General features: G+C 39.0%; 1 protein-coding gene and 1 non-coding gene across 9 annotated transcripts in view; both read right to left on the minus strand.

The window, feature by feature from the left end:
- B3GALT1 (beta-1,3-galactosyltransferase 1) overlaps positions 1-12,563 on the minus strand; it is a 697,560-nt gene that overhangs the window by 232,576 nt on the left and 452,421 nt on the right. The gene's annotated exons all lie outside the window — the stretch shown is intronic.
- LOC122752201 lies at positions 10,542-10,647 on the minus strand. The gene has a single exon (XR_006355992.1). It is a non-coding gene; the product is annotated as a U6 spliceosomal RNA (small nuclear RNA).

Below are 12,563 nucleotides of genomic sequence, written 5' to 3' on the forward strand. Positions count from 1 at the left end.
TAGTCAAACGTGCCTATATTCTGTTTCCCATTTCATCTTTTCATCTCCTCCAGGTTCCTGGGTGGTACAGTGCTGGGCCTGCAGTCAGGAAGACCTGAGTTCAAATCCAGACTCACACACTTAATAGCTCTGAGACCCTGGGCAAGTCATTTAACCTCTTCCTGCTTCAGTTTCCTCAATTGTAAATGGGGATAACAGCACCTAGTTCACAGAGATGTTGTGAGGATCAAGTGAAATAAGAATTGTAAAGTGCTTAGCACAGTGTCTGTCATATATTTAGGCACTTAATAAATGCTTGTTCCCCTTTCTCCATGCCTGGCCCTGGAACCACTTCTTCCTATAATTGCACAATTTCTCCATGAAAGAAAGGATCGTATTTCAGTCTGTATTTCTAGCCCTAGCATGTATAGTATCTGGCACACAGTAAGTCCATAATAAATGCTTCTGGACTATCATTCACATCACCTTATGGCCCAGCTCAAGCAATAACTTAATCAGGAAGCCAACCTTGATCCTCCAGGTAGAAGGTGACCGATCACTCATTTTTTCATATTTTAATTACTCCAACAAATGTTTTTTAAGCACCTACTAAGTGTCAGGCATGTTGCTGACCTGCCCTCAAGAAGCTTACATTCCAACATTTACATATATATATATATATATATATATATATATATATATCACACACACACATATACATATATGAAAAAACATATATAGAAAATAGGTGTGGTCTTGACATTGCCAACAAATTAAGATGTTTGCGATAGATACCTGTTGATTTTCAGACAGAGTTCTCCTAGGGCTTTACTCTTGATCCCTCGTTTCTTGAGCCTCTTTTTGCCATTCAATGTATTTACCTATTTTCTATCAACATTTCATGAATTTAATAAATTTCTAACTTATATTATGGTTTCTTCAGCATATGTTTCATTGCCTTCTCTCTCTTCCAATATATTGAAAGTTCCTTGTGGGTAAGGACTTAGAGTGGCAGCTGTAATGTAGCGGATAGAGTGCTGGATTTGGCATCAGGAAGATCTGGGTTCAAACCTAGACTCAGAGGGGCAGCTAGGTGGCACAGTGGATAAAGCACTGGCCCTGCATTCAAGAGTTCCTGAGTTCAAATCCGGCCTCAGACACTTGACACTTACTAGCTGTGTGACCCTGGGCAAGTCACTTAACCCCCATTGCCCTGCAAAAAACAAAAAACAAAAAACAAATCTAGCCTCAGACAATTAACTTAGCTGTATAATCCTGGGCAAGTCACTCTGAACCTCGGTTTCCTCATCTATAAAACAAGGGAGTTAGATTCAACGAACCTACTAAGATCAGTTCTAACTCTTAATTTATAATCCTGTAACTGTAATTTTTTATTTTGTATCTCTCGCCACAGGACAGTGATTTAACAGATGTTTAACAAATGTTGCAATGCATTGAAATAGAATTTATGTTAATCTAGTGTGTCCATGAGTGTTAAAGGGATAAGTTTTGAAGAAATCATACCTTTTCTTAGCATTAAAATGTATATATCTATCCCAAAGCATTTATATAACATTAATATAATTTTAAAAGCATTCCCAATATTTATTTGGTACTTTTTTGTGAGCAGAACACTGTTGGCATCTAGAGAAGGTATTTTTGTGGTTTTTCAGTCATGTATGACCCCATATGGAGCTTTTTTTTGGGGATAGATACTAGAGAAATTTGTCATTTTCTTCTCCAGCTCCTTTTATAGATGAGAAAACAGAGGCAAACAGGGTGCAGTGACTTGCCCAGGGTCACACAGCTAGTCAGTGTCTGAGGTCAGATTGAATTTATGAAGATGAGTCTTGCTGATTCCAAGTCCAGTGCTCTACCCACTGTACTACTCAGCTGTCAGAGAAGATATATCATTTAGTTAAAACTGGCCCCTGCTTTCATGATGTGTAATAGGGAGAATAAGTGGAAGGAACTAGGTCAATCACATAGATTAACTGTAATAATTTTTCTGAAATAATGGATTATAGTAATAGTAATAGTGAGTCTGATCTTATGGATGATAGAAGTACAGATGGCTAGTTGGATAGACTTATTGATAGAAGATGGATGTCTGAATGAATGGATAAATGGGTAGATAAATGAGGAGATGCATGTATGTATAATAAACAGATATAAAGAGAGGAAAAAAAGAAGAGAGAAAGAAAGAAAGAACATTCATTAAGTATTTACTATGAACCAGGCACTGTTATTTTTAGCAACTGTCTATATCACTGATTTTGGCATTTTATATCCTGTCTTGTTTTATTCTTTACTTAATATATTCAGGCCTTGTTTATCAAGTTAGACTGTAACCTCATTGAATGCTGGTCTGTCTTATATTTCTGTTGCATCTTCCAGTGTCTAGCTCTAATCACTGTTAGATTTAATTGAACCATCCTCTCCTTCTGATCCACAGCTGAGAAATCAGGCTATTATAAAGTTTTAGAGGAAAGCCCTTTATGGATTTATCCCTGAATGGGAAATTCTAACTCCCCCACTGCCTTGAAATTAATAGGTGGGCTTTGTTCTTTCATCCAATCTAACAAGCATTTAGAATGTATACGTTATGTTCAAGGCTTTGTGCTGAGCTCTGAGCTACAAAGTCAGAATTGGAATCAAGAAGATTCATCTTCATGAGTTCAAATCTGGCCTGAGACACTTATTAGTTGTGTGACCCTGAGCAAGTCACATAACCTTGGTTTTTTCAGCAGTAAAAGAAGCTGGCAAAGGAAATTGCAAATATTCTTGCCAAGAAAACTCCCAAATGGGGTCACAAAGAGTCAGACGTGGCTGACATGAAAACGGATAGATTTATACGATATACATGATAATTTGAGGAGAGCTCACTAATGACAAAAAAGAACAGAAAAAAACAACATTCCAGTAGCAGATAGCACATGAATTCAGTCTTGAAGAAAGCTAGGGTTTATAAGAACTGCATTTTTGGATGGAGTACAGTCCAGATATGTGGTCTGCAATTCTATGAAATGGTTTGGTAGAGGGAGGTAAAATGCTAAATACAGGGAAGAATAATTAGGCTATTTTGACTGGAAAAAGTGTGTTGAGGGGTGTGATAGGATATAAACCTGGACAGGTAGGATGAAACTTGATTAAAAGGGTTTTAAATGCCAAGCTGAGCAACTTGAAGTTTGTTCTACAGTCACTAGAGAGTCCTATGACTCTCAAGGGTGTGCTGAGTGCTAAAGAGATGGAAGGTGAAAATTAAGCTGAACATTTCCCTGGAAGTTTTTGTTTTTTCTTGTGGATGCAGTACTGAATGAAGAGATATGAACTCTAGGTTCTGTTCTTCACTGAATTGTACTATTTTCTCCATCCATAAAATGGGTCAAAGAGTGAGCTAAATTCTCCCCCACACTACTGTCTATAAGTTAGACATTTGTGGAAATTGCTTTTTCTCTCCCAGGCCACAAAGGAAACATCTACCATATGCTACCTACTATATTTTATACCAGGACCTGTAATTATGTTAGCTAGTATCTATATGCAAGCACAAAAAATTTAATCAACCTAATTTAACATAACCTACCAATATGGTAGAATTGTGCACTCAGTTAATAAAAGTTTATTAAGTTCCTACTATGTGCTCAGCACTATGCTAAGTATTGGTCAGTACCTAGAAGCATTGGACTTAATATTTGTATAGCATAGATAATTCTAAACAGACAACATTTATCAGTCCCACATTTGGTTCATCCTGGTCACTGAGACACGCCCTACCATTTTGAGAGTCTGACTCAGATGCTCACAGAAAATTTCTACCTTGAAAAAATGGCCCTTAGTGTCAGTAGCTCAGAAACTACAGAGACCTGGGCAGACAGATTTTTTTCCAGGTTGCTGAAATTTTAGTTGACAGAATGATCTGCAAGAGGTCTGAAAGAGTTTTGGATATTCCCAAAAGGAGTCTCTATTCCTCCTTCTCTCCTCCCTCCCCACTAAGTCATGAGGTGGCAGAAACTTGGTTAACACCCACTATTGGTTATTTTTGAAGCCAGTCTGGGGCTTGATGAAATGCAAGGAGCTATGTGTATCTCTGAGTTTAGGTATAACATTCCAATAAGCTTTCTTCTTCTCTATTCGAGGAATAGATGGTGGCCTTTTTTCTTTTCAGATTTGAACTAAAATTGTAGCCACTTTGCTAACATTTTAATAAATTTGGTTTCACCTCCATGGATCCCCTTTGAAGCCCAGCCCAAGTGTAGGCAATTGCTACACAAGACCTTTCCAGATGCCTCCAATTGCTGGTACCTCTGTCCTCTTGAAATTGCTTTGTACATCCTATGTGTTTGTATATATTTCCATCTTTCTTCCTGTTAAAATATAAACTCCTTAGGGTGGGAATTGCTTCATTTTAACCTTTCTGTCATAAAAACTAAGGCCAGTGCTTCTCTGTATATGGTAGGTGTTCAATATCTATATCTATACACACACACTCACATATGTGAATATCTCTACCTCTACCTCTACCTCCATTTCCATCTCCGCCTCCGCCTCCGCCTCCGCCTCCACCTCCACCTCCATCTCTATCATCCATCCATCCATCCATCCATCCATCCATCCATCCATCTATCTATCTATCTATCTATCTATCTATCTATCTATCTATCTATCTATCTATCTATCTACATCTATATCTCCAGGCTTGAGAATTTGGGAGCAGTGGATCACAAGTCCTGTTACTCTATTTGTCCCTCCTGTGGTCCTAATAGTGAATGAATATGTTACATTAAAAAATTAAGATCCATTTCATGATAAAACAAAAAATATAGGATTTAAGTACAGCAATTTTCCCCCTTATTCTGGCTAATCAAATAGAAATTTAAGAAAATTACAGAAACAACAGAATACAATGGGTCTATAAATAATGATGACATTGATCAAATCTGGAGATGAGATGCAACAGCTCAAGAAAATGCTATCTCCATTATTTATCCTGGATTTCTCAGTTAATGCATCTAACACTTATTACATTTGGAACCACTGAATATAAACCGAAGGAACAGATTCTCACAGTTCATATTTGGAAAGATTCTTTTATCAGTCATTAGTATGAAGTGGACATGGTCTCTATTGGGTGAGAGAAAGTGTTCATGCCAAGATTTCTGCATCAACATGCAAGTAATGAGCATTTGGCAATCATACAGAAGTATTGGCAGCTGAGAGCTGCAAATGGAATGTCTTCATCAGAGAATCTCCACATTATTTTCCTTTGCCATCTTGGGAAGAAGTAAGTTTGCAATGTCTATAGAGTCTCACTTGACCTTTTCTATAAACATACCCAAGTTCTCCCATGTCCCACTTGCCTGCTTCTTAACAGTATGCCTCTTAAAATGCTGGTCAGGCTCCTGTTAGAAGATACATCAGCATTCCCACTATCATAAAGTGAACAGCAGCACAGACAGTATGGGAGGGCAAAGTAGCATCTAGAGACAGCTTCCTGTAATAAATTTCAGCTTTTGCATCCTTATTATGATTTTGGAGCCATCATAAGAAGAGAAAACACTAAATACTTGAGTGCTAAAAAAATCCTCTTCTGGAACATGATGCATAAACTTCAAATCCTACCTGCCAAGCAGAATTAATATGTTTACACAACTTAGTTGATTGATAAATGCACAGCATTCTCTCTCCAGAGGCTTGGTTTGTTGATATGGGAGGACACAGTTTAATATGCTAGTCTTTTAAAAAAGTACTTATTAGGCACCTAAGGGGCACAGTAGATAGTGTTAAGGACATCAAGTCAGGAAGAACTGAATTCAAATCCTGACTCAAATGCTTTTTTTTTGCAGGACAATGAGGGTTAAGTGACTTGCCCAGAGTCACACAGCTAGTAAGTGTCAAGTGTCTGAGGCAGGATTTGAACTGAGGTCCTCCTGAATTCAGGGCCTGTGCTTTATCCACTGCATCACCTACCTGCCCCCTACTCAAATACTTTTTAACTCTGTGCCCCTGATCAAATTACCTCATCTCTTTCAGCCTCAGTTTCCTTATATATACAGTGGAGATAATAATTACACCTGCCTTCCTGGCTGCTTGTGAGGACCAAATGAGACACATCCCTTAAAGAGCTATCTAAATGCTAGTCACTATAATGCCATTAGGAGAAAGCTCCTGTCTATTAGCAGAGACTTGTTGACTGTGAAAAGCATGCTCTTCTAATTCAGGTACCAGAAGAATAAGGGTAGTTTTATCTCTAGGGCTAGTAAAGATCAACCTTGACAGTTTTCCATTTCACAGGAGCCCCAGGCATGCCACCTTCTTAAAAGGACTTCACAGAGAGATTCTCGCCAACTAAAAAGCATTAAAGCAGCTCCCGATAATAAACCTTGCTAATTGAAACATCTGGAACCAAAGGAAATAGTCTACTAAAACAATGGTTAAGGCTGCTCACCCCATAGGAGCTGTCTGGCTACACCAAAAGGCTAAGGCTAACAAGAGACAAGAAGCAGCATGTGTAGGATGAGAGCTCCAAGTCGCTAATAGCTAACATTTATCAAGCACTTTAACATTTGCAAAGCCCTTTACATATATCACCTCTTTTGACAGACTATCTCCATTCACCATCCTTAATTCACTGAAAAGTATTATTCTTATCCTCTATTTTTTCCTGCGCTAGCAAAATGCATGGAGATATTTGAGGATCCAAATTTATAAGTACATACTTATACACATCCATGTTGTTTCACCCATTAGAATATAAGCTCCTTGAGGACAGGTATAGGTCTGTGTTTGCTCAGTATCTAGCACACAGTAAGTGCTTAGTAAATATTTGTTGATTGATCCTGAGGTTTCTCCCACATTTTAGAGGTGCATGAATTCCAAGAATAATATTTGGACATTCAGCAAGGTGGGAATGGAGACATCGACACAAACAATATTAAAACTCTTTTAGTTTCTAGAATGGTTTTTACCACATTTATTGCAGTGTAATTTGCAATAATGGAGTTTTCCTTTTATTGGTCATCTGCCAGAAGGTTTCAGTCTAATTATGCTAAAACTAAACCACCCTACAGTTTTGACATCGTAACTTGGAGCCGCAGGGATACTCTAGAACAGTTTTTGACAAAGGCTAAAAACAAACACATTCAAACCCCCAAGGATAAACCCCCCTCAAAAACAAAACAAAACAAAAAAACCCCAACCCCCCCAAACACCATGGAGACATGGTGTTTTTTAATTAAAAATATTATCCCAGTTATGGGCTTTCCATTGTCCTAAATCACTTCAGGTTTCCAACTCTGATTTGGTTCTCTGGCTTTTCCAAATTGCCATCAAGGGCTAATGAAACCAGCAATTAAATAGTAGTGATGAGAATAAATGGGATGAGGGAAGAAGGGAAGAAGGGAAGAAAACCTTCCTCTTTCAAAATGTGAGATTTGGGGGACTATTATAATAATAAGGAGAATTTTATCTTTAGAACACTTTAATGTTTACAAAGCACTTTTCTTCCAGACATCCTGTGAGGTAGGTGGCACAAATATTATTAAGCCTCTTTTTATAGATAAGGAAACTGACATTAAAAGATATATTTGTTTTCCTCCATGAACATTTATTGCACCCCTAGCAAAGAATTACATTTTTGCTACATGTTATTAGAAGAACTGCTGTTTGGAAAGGCTCTGGTCAGTTACTAATCAGCCAATTAATAAACATTTATTAAGCACTTATGTGCCAGAGAGCGTATTAGGGTTACAAAGAAAATCAAATACATGGTGGCTGCCCTCAGGGAGCTCATGCTCTGAGAGAGGAGGCAACGTGCAAACAGTTATGTTCATTGGGCATATGGGATATATACAGTATAAGTGGGTGGTAATCTCTGAGAAAAGGCAGGAGCATTGAGGGAAATGACCAGGAAAGCCTTTTGTGGAAGATAGGATTTGAGTTAAATCTTGAAGTAGGCCATAGAAGCCACTTTGAATGAAGCAGAGGCCTTTATAATGCCTTTCTTTATCCCTAAAGTGAAGGGAAAGAGAAGAGAGATGGGAAGGGATATTTTTCCAAAAATGCTTATTGAGTCATTCTACCTTTCTAAGACCCCAAAGATCCCTTTGCATTCTGTGGCCACTCAGTTTCTGGACTGAAACAGCGGACACATTAGGCAACATGTTTCTTTTCTAAGTTATTTCATAGGTCCTGAATATCATTTTGACCAGTGACTTCCTTTTGCCAAAATAACCATCCTAAAACATGAATGATGGATGCTACCAGAGGCACAAAGATACCAGCGAGGCACACTAGGGAAAGAAAGTTGTTAGTAAATTCATTCTCAAGTTGAGCATTACCCCTAAAATTGTCTCTGTTATTGTGCCAATGGTTCAAACTCTTCACATCCTCTTGTTCCAGTAAGGTTGGCTGAAAGAAAGGGAGAGAAAGCCTGTGGGAGAAATAAAACTTTCCTTTTATTGGCAAAATGTAAAAGAGCCTTTTTTGGGGGAGGGGGTTAGATTCATTAGATGCTTGCCCAAGAGGTACCTGTTTAAGGGGATGAGGATAGGAAGTACTGGGAGAACAGGTAGACAAGGCCAACAAAGATAGTAAATAGACCAAGCCTTGGTGTTAGAAAGGTTAATAAATCCTATAGCTAGGTGTGTGGGTAGAAGGTCAGGCAACAGTAACCTTCCCTTCCCCTGATACATCTAAGACATACCAGGCCAGTTGGCAGATCACTGCTGGGGTAGTTGGACTATAGTTTATGCCCCTATTTCCTCCTGGCTCAGTCCATTCTTGAGGGCTTCCTCAGTTGTGATGGATGGTTTTCAGATCACAGTATAACACCACTATACTGGTATTCACTATTCATGAATCTCAGTGTTTTGGTTTCAAACACCAATAAAATGTCCAGGATCACAGAGGGGTTCCTTATACCAGGTACTTCAGGACTCTGTTTCAGCATCTCCTTATAGATGTCCAGATAAGGGATGGAGCTCAGGCCTTTCTGTTCTCAGCCAAATTGAAGATGATGTCCCCCAGGGCCTGGCAGTTGATCCCTCCTATTGTCTAGCAGTATCTCATGTCCAAAAGTTTGCACAATGTGATGGTAGGCAGGCCAGTTTGGCTATAGCATGTGATGGTCAATGACATGGACATGGATCATAGTCCAAGTCAGCTCCTTGAACCTTTGAATGACTATATTAGGGAGAGATATACTCCCTCTCACCAGCAATATAGCACCTCAACAAGGTGGGGTAAACTCAGAAATACATTATGGGGAGAGTGCTGGGACATAGTAGAAGAGCTAAGTGGGGGTCTTTTGACTCTAACAATATGCAGTGCTCTGAGATCAGTGACGATGGTATCCGTAGCTCTCTCTGAAAGTTTGTAGGCTCCCACTGGACTCTCCTAGCAAACACCATGGCCATAGCTACACCATATCCACATCCCCACTCACAATTGGGATTCTTCACCTCTACATTACCATGTATCTCACAAAAAGCCAGGATGGACTGGACAGGCTGGGAATGGAAGAGAGTTCCAGCTGGAGGTGCCTCCCAGTGGCAGCCCCTGTAAAGCCAGAGTCATTAAGTGACTTGGTCAATGTCCCATGTTTTGTAAGCATCAGAAGCAGGATGTGAATGTCAGAAAGTTTTCAGAAGTGATTAAGAAAACTAGAGTTTGCTACTGCTTGATAACTCCTTTATTTTTTTTGTCTTTCATTACTTTCATTTTACTTCCTAGCTCTGTGACCCTGGGCAAGTCACTTAGCATGTTTGCCTCGATTTCTTCAACTGTAAAATGGGGATAACATTACCTATATCACAGGTTGTCATGAGGATCAAATGTGATGATATTTGTAAAAAGGCACTTAGTATAGTGTCTGACACATACAGTGATACATAAAAATGCTTATTCCTTTACTTTCCAATTATTATATCACTTCCCTATTCAAAAATGACTAGCTATTTATAGGGAAAAATACAAATGTCTCTATCTAACTTTTAAAATCCCTCCACAATCTAGCACCAATCTACATTTCCGTGATTACTACCCATGATACCCCTTAATGCATTCCAAACCATTCTATTTGCTCTTCCTCATATGTGGCATAGAATCAAAGACCTAGATTTAGCCATGAGATCATCAAGTCCAATTATCTTTTTTTTGTTTGTTTGGGGTTTTTTTTTGGTGGGGCAATGGGGGTTAAGTGACTTGCCCAGGGTCACACAGCTAGTAAGTGTCAAGCATCTGAGGCCAGATTTGAACTCAGGTGCTCTTGAATCCAGGGCCGGTGCTTTATCCACTGCACCACCTAGCTGCCCCTGAGTCCAATTTTCTTTTTAATATAAAGAAGTACATGTGACTTATCCAATTTAAAATTTACTTTCCTTGATAAATTTCTCAAGTAAAGTGCTTTATAAAGACTTCTTTGACTTCCTAAACCTTCATTCACTCTTTAGCCACTGTACTGTAACTTCATTCTCATGAATTCTTTTACCTAATTCAAAGGCTGTCCTTTTAGTTTTTAATCACTTTGATTTTATTATGGTATTTAAAATTTTTGTTTGGGGAAAAATGTGGACTGCTTCATGAATTTGCATGTCATCCTTGTGTAGGGGCATGCTAATTTTCTCTGTATCATTCCAGTTTTAGTATGTGTGCTGCTGAAAGGAGCATTCATTATGACATTTAAACATTTTAGCTCATCATTCCTTATTGAAACTATTTTTTGGGGGGGGCAATGAGGGTTAAGTGACTTGCCCAAGGTCACACACAGCTAGTAAGTGTCAAGTGTCTGAGGCCGGATTTGAACTCAGGTCCTCCTGAATCCAGGGCCACTGCTTTATCCACTGCACCATGTAGCTGCCCCTGAAATCTTTACATCCTTTGATTTTGTGGCATTTCCCAATTCTGTCCCCCCCCCATTTCTCTGACTTCCATCATCCTTTTTGCTTTGACCCATTTTTCCTCACCTGCCCCTAACTGTGGGAAATTCCCAAGTCAGGCTTTGCTCTATGTTCTGTGCTCTCTTTTCTCTACACCTTTTCTCTTAAATTGTTTTTTTCTCTTGGCCTGAACTCATACCTTTAAGTTGATGATTCCCAAATCTGCAATTGTAGCCTTTACTCTATCTGACCCATAAAAAGATTTATCTTTACTTAGAAATTTTTGTCTATTAACCACTAGGCAAAATGTAGGTAATAAATAACATAACAGAATAATTAACTTTAGAGTTGGAAGGTGCTATAGAGTTTTCTAGAATACTCCCACCACTGTAAAAATTCAGCATCAGTGCCTTTGTCTCCCTGACTCAAGTCTCTCCCCACTTCAATCTATCCCCCATTCAGTAACTAAAGTGATTTATGTAAAACACATGCATGATCACATCACGAGCACGCCCCTCTCCCCCATGCCCAGTCAACTCCAGTGGCTTCCTATTGCTTCCAGGAACAAATACAAAAGGCTCTGCTTGGCATCCAAAGTCATTTATTACCTAGCTTCTTCCTATCTTTCCAGTTCTCTTATACGTTATTTCTGACACATATTCTTCGATCCAGTGACACTGGCCTTGGCATTTTCTCAGGTTGTCCCTTATACCTGGAATATTCTCTCTCTCTTCTGCTGAGAGTATTGCCTTCTTCAGCTTCCTTTAAGACCCAACTAAAATCCTGCCTTCCAGAGGAAGCTTTCCCCATCCCCTCTTAATTCCAGTGCCTTCCTTCTGTGAGTTATTTCCTATTTATCTTGTATATAGTTTGATTTGCATATATTTATTTGTATGTTGTCTCCCCCATTAGATTGTAAGCTCCATGGGGGCAGGGACTGTCTTTTGCCTCTTTTTGTATCCCTAGTACTTAGCACAGTACCTGGCACATAGTAGGTGCTTAATCTACATTGAATAAATACCTCTTGTGATGGAGAGCTCACTGAAGTTAGCCTATTCCATTGCTGAATAGCTCTAATTGTTAGACTTATTTTATGTTAAGAAAAAATCTACTCTCAGAGCACTTAGATTGGTGCTGCTTCTTCTATCCAGAGCAGTCAGTTCTCTCTCCTGGGGTGAGTGAGAAACCTAAAGAAAGCCAGATCATCTATTCAGTAGCCCTTCCTTAGCCTTAAGCTTGGGAACCTAGAGGACCAGTACCAGAGCCCCTGCTCCCTCACTGAGTTTTTCACATGCACAAATAAAAACTTTGGAGTAGCATATTTCCAAACACAATGATTCTGAATTCTGTTTCTAAATCTGGGGAGAATCAACCCTGCACACCCTTTAGTCTAGTTCAGTCAAGGAAGCATGTCACAGAAAATCAACCTTGAGATGTACTGGGTTTTCAGAATCTCAGCATCTCAGAGTTGAAAGGGACCCAAGAAGGCATCTAGTCTAACCTGTATTTGACCAGGAATCCCCTCTTTAATAGCACTGAAAAATGACCATCCTTCATCTGCCTAAAAGGTTCCAGTGTTAGGGAACTTACTTTTGGATGCTCTATTTTCTTTACACCAAACTCAAATTTGCCTTTCTTCAATTTCTACCCATAACTCCTAGTTCTGTCCTATGGGATTAAGAAGAACAAGTTGAATCCTTCTTTCAT

This window comes from Dromiciops gliroides, chromosome 3 (assembly GCF_019393635.1).
Source record: "Dromiciops gliroides isolate mDroGli1 chromosome 3, mDroGli1.pri, whole genome shotgun sequence".
Taxonomy (NCBI): Eukaryota; Metazoa; Chordata; class Mammalia; order Microbiotheria; family Microbiotheriidae; genus Dromiciops; species Dromiciops gliroides.